Raw genomic sequence first — 5000 nt, forward strand, 5'->3', positions numbered from 1 at the left:
GTCTCATCTGGCAACCCTGCCTGTGAACAAGAATATATAATGGAAGGTGCCAAATCAAGTTCAGAAATGGTTTTCAAAAGCTGATGAATAAATTCAAAGGCTTCCCTTTGATCATGGCAGCCAACAGTGCCATGTACACTGTATGTGTGTGAGAGCTTGCATGCATGTGCCATTTACTGTCATGTGATGTGCGTGTGAGTGTGTGTGTGTGTGTGTGTGTGTGTGTCTACGTGTGCGTGCGTGCATGCGAGTGTGTTTGTGTGTGTGAATATGTGCGTGCGGGTGTGCGCATGCACGTGTGTGTGTGCGTGCACGCGTGTGTGTGTGTGCATGTGTGCGCGTATGTGTGTGTGTGTGTGTGTGTGTGTGCACAGGTGCATGTCAGCGTGTGTTAGTAATTAGCACAGTGCTGTGAACATGCCATGCATTTTGTTTCCACTCACTACCCCCGACATAAGCACCCAGCCCAACCATCAATCAGGTACTCTACACCAGGCACAGCACTCAGCCGTCCGCTGTCAGGCATCAGTCGATGGCTATATTCATGATCTCCAGTCCAGCAAGCTAAGCAGAGTGGAACAGTGAGGGACATACAGTACAAGAACAGGGACATACAACATACAGTAACATTGAATGGATTGCATTTATACAGCGCTTTTCCACTCCTTCGAGCACTCAAAGTGCTTTACAGTGTATAGCTCACATACACCCATTCACACTCACATTCACACACCGGTGGCAGTGGCTGCCACGCAGAGTAGCAACCTGCCATCAGGAGCAACTTGGGGTTAAGTATCTTACTCAAGGACACATCAACGGGGTCAGGCAGAGCGGGGCTCAAACTTGCAACCTTTGGGTTGCAGAACGGCTCCTGTACCACCTGAGCCACTATCGTCCCATGCCGTTGTAGTGGATGGCTATATACAGTTAGGGTTGCCAACTGTCAATGAAAAAAATACGGGACACTTCATCGTGCCGGGGGTCTGGGGGTCGTCCCCCAGAAAAATTAGCATTTCTTAGATGTAATTTCTTGCATTTTAACGTCCTGTGTCCCGTTTCAGTTCAATACGGAACCCGTACTTTTATCTCTAAATACAGGACGATTCCGTATTTCAAGGGACGGTTGGCAACCCTATATACAGTACATGTTCTTCAGGGCAGCAGAGGGCTCAGCAGAGGGGGATAAAAACTTCAGTAATTAATTCAATGAATTAAATTAAATAATGAATTAAATATAATGGTGAAGGGACTGAGCAAGACCCGTATGGCCGAGGATGAATCATCAACCACAAATGGGATTGTTACGGGACAGACAGCATACCAGCTCAACATCGAGCTGCCCCAGGACCACTGAAGACAAATGTTTAGTTTATTTTCTTTAGTCCAGCAGGGACCATGCACAATAGACATTGTTTACAGAAGTAAAAAGATGGCTTGTGCCAGATTATAGCTATATAGCTAATTTCCATCTGCAGTCCCTGGACAGGTAAAACAAAAATTAAAATACAGTACATGAACAAATAAGCACATCCATAGGCCATGGGTTCATAGCCCCAAACAACACATACACCCCCCCCCCCACACACACACACACACACACACACATACATTAAAATGGCATACAGTTATGAGACATATGTTGAATTAAAAACCATATGAATAGTGTTGACAAGACTGGTTGGCTACTATCCATTTTTTCACACCCCTTGAGAAGGCCTGATAATCAGTAATACTTTTTAGGTCACTGGGAAGGCTATTCCATCTTTTGGATGCCCTGAAAGAGAAGGCTGATTAAGCAAAAGCAGTTTGTCGGATTGGGAGACTACAATCACCCCTAATGGTGGATCTTGACGTTCTGCTCATCTGTTCAGAGCAGGGTTGAACAAATGTTCTTAGAGATGGGGGTGCTGCATTGTGAATGATTTTATGAATTAGGCGCAGATCAGCAAATTGTATGATATTTTCAAAGCTGAGCATGTTATACTTGCCCAGTATGGGACAATGGTGGTACTGAAAAGATATTCTATCTAAGACCTTCAGGGCCTGCTTGTACAGTGAGTCATTGGATTTTAAGACAGTCTTGTTGGCCTGGGACCAGCTTGATAAACAATAATGCAAGTGGGACATAATCATACTACTATACTATACTATACTATACTATACTATACTATACTATACTATACTATACTATACTATACTACTGTATACTATATAATACAAGGTAATAATTGCATATTAAATGGAATGCGCGTGTACTGTAGTACAGTAGCCTGTATGATTATGATTATTTGATGTGATATGTAATTAAAATTTTAAGTATAATGCACGACTGTGGAAAGATAAGTCCCTGAGCACTTTAAACATCTGTCAGGGTTTAGTATAATATGAGATCAGGCACGTGGGCGGCGTTTAGCCTGAGAGGCCACATGACATGTGGATCACCATATGTAATTAACTCGACTATTGAGCCGGTGAGAATCATTAATGGACACAGAAAGATGCTAAATGCTGATTGGCTCTGGAGTCTAGAAGGCTGCACTATGATTGGTCAGAAATGTCACTATGCTGCTGTGAGCTATACTAGAAGAACACTTTAGTGGATGAATCTGTCCCTTATTATTTGTGCTTCCCCATGGAACGACTGATGGTGAATAAAAAGAAATAAAGCAATGAATAAAAACAAGGAAAGAAAAAACAATAGAATCAAACATGACAATAAAAGATCTGAAGTGAAGAGTTGGTGTGACGAGCTGAAATGAGTGGTGGAAAGAGAAAGAATGTTGAGAGAAGGTATGAATAGATGAGAGAATAAAAAGAAATGATCAAAGAAGGAAAAAATGAAACGAGAACAAGGGCAAGTGCAAAGAGGTCAGAAGCAAATTGGAGGAAGATGAGAGATGTAAAGCAGAGCAGAAAGAAGGGATGAAAGAGGAAGGAAATGAGTAGAAAAGAAAAACGAGAAGAGAGAGAAGATGATGGAGGACAGTGAGCAGTGGAGAAAATGGGAAGATGATGAGAAATAAAAGAGAGAATTAAAGACGGGGGTAAAAAACATGTGCAAAGAAGATGTGTGGGGAGGGGGTGAGTGGGGCAGGGCAGGGCAGGGTAGGGCAGGGGACGCCACATATGTTATTATGGTGGAAACCCCTGGGGGAGAGGGGGAGGCTATGTGCACCACTGTGTGTGTGTGTGTGTGTGTGTGTGTGTGTGTGTGTGTGTGTGTGTGTGTGTGTGTGTGTGTGTGTGTGTGTGTGTGTGTGTGTGTGTGTGTGTGTGTGTGTGTGTGTGTGTGTGTGTGTGTGTGTGTGTGTGTGTGTGTGTGTGTGTGTGGTGTGTGTGTGTGTGTGTGTGTGTGTGTGTGTGTGTGTGTGTGTGTGTGTGTGTGTGTGTGTGTGTGTGTGTGTGTGTGTGTGTGTGTGTGTGTGTGTGTGTGTGTGTGTGTGTGTGTGCGTGCGTGCGTGCGTGCGTGCGTGCGTGCGTGCGTGCGTGCGTGCGTGCGTGCGTGCGTGTGTGTGTGTGCATTTGTGTGTGTGACACGACAGATCAAGGGGTGTGGTATGTGTCTGTGTGTTTGTGTAATTGGTGGGGTGATGTGTGTGTGTTTGGTATGTGTGTGTGTGTGTGTGTGTGTGTGCACGTGCGTGTGTGGGGGGTAACAGTTGGGTGCAGAAGTAGGCCACAGAGGCAGGACACACGCACACACACACACACACACACACACACACACACACACACACACACACACACACACACACACACACACACACACACACACACACACACACACACACACACACACACACACCACATGCCCACTCACACCCATGCACAGGTGCAGACAAGTCATTACTGGGTCAGTATGGCAAAGCGTTGTTATCTTTTTTTTCACCTCCATCTGTCTCCTCCTTCCTTCCCTCTGTTATTGTTATAGTTTATGAAACAAAATAATAAATCATTCTTATTCGTACGTATTGCTTACATAATTTAGCACCTTCCTATAGATTATTTGCGTATTTTATAACAGTAAATTACTTCTGTATTTATCACAGTAAATACAGTGGAAAATAGACTTAAGGATTAATTAGCACCGTCCACAATACTCTTTAATTCTCATAGTTTAGCAATACGTTAATGCAGTACCACCTTATTATCCTCGGTTACAAGGGTGGCGTTATTACTACTTTGATAGTAGTTGCTAGAGCTACATCATTCAAAAAGCCTATGGGCAGCATAACAGGAACGTGCAGACCATAAATTATAACACGGAAAAAATTGAAAAGGGGCGAAGTTAGTGGATAAGGTAATAATATGGAGAGCTGCATACTGTATGCTATTTGGTTACTTTACACGTACAATACCTCACTTATTCACGAGCAATAAGGATGATAAAAGACACCATCCATCCCAGCCATTACATGTTTGAAAGGCTGCCATCAAGGAAACGACTGCGTTCGATAAAATGCATCACAGAGAGATTGCACAAGACTTTCTTCCCTGAAGCCACTTTTTAAATTCCAAAGACATCTTTTCCTTTTATTATTCGTCTTACATTACTCTTCCTTCTCCTTCTTTTCACATTTTGTTTTACATTACTCTACACAGCAGAAAGCAGTTGCAACCTTCATTTCGCTGCCAATTGTCCCAGCACAGGAAAGCATGTGACAAATAAAAACCTTGTATTCTAATAGTTTAGTATTACTGTAAACACAACAGACCTTCATAAATGTATTCACATCATGAACAATACAAAAATAATCTCAGAGATAAGCTACAAATGAATACAGTATTTGTTGAGCAGTATACCCCAGTGCTCACAATGCTCATTTGTTGTCAAATTGTTTTGATATAATAAATACAAGCGGATTCCAAAAAAGTTGGGACACTTTGTATTTTGTGAATAAAATCAAAATGCTGGCATTTTCAAAACATCCAATATGTTAATAAGGTAGAGCATTATGTACAGACAACATATCAGTTGTTAAAGTCGAGCAGAATTATTG

This window comes from Engraulis encrasicolus, chromosome 13 (genome assembly GCF_034702125.1).
Source record: "Engraulis encrasicolus isolate BLACKSEA-1 chromosome 13, IST_EnEncr_1.0, whole genome shotgun sequence".
Classification (NCBI taxonomy): domain Eukaryota; kingdom Metazoa; phylum Chordata; class Actinopteri; order Clupeiformes; family Engraulidae; genus Engraulis; species Engraulis encrasicolus.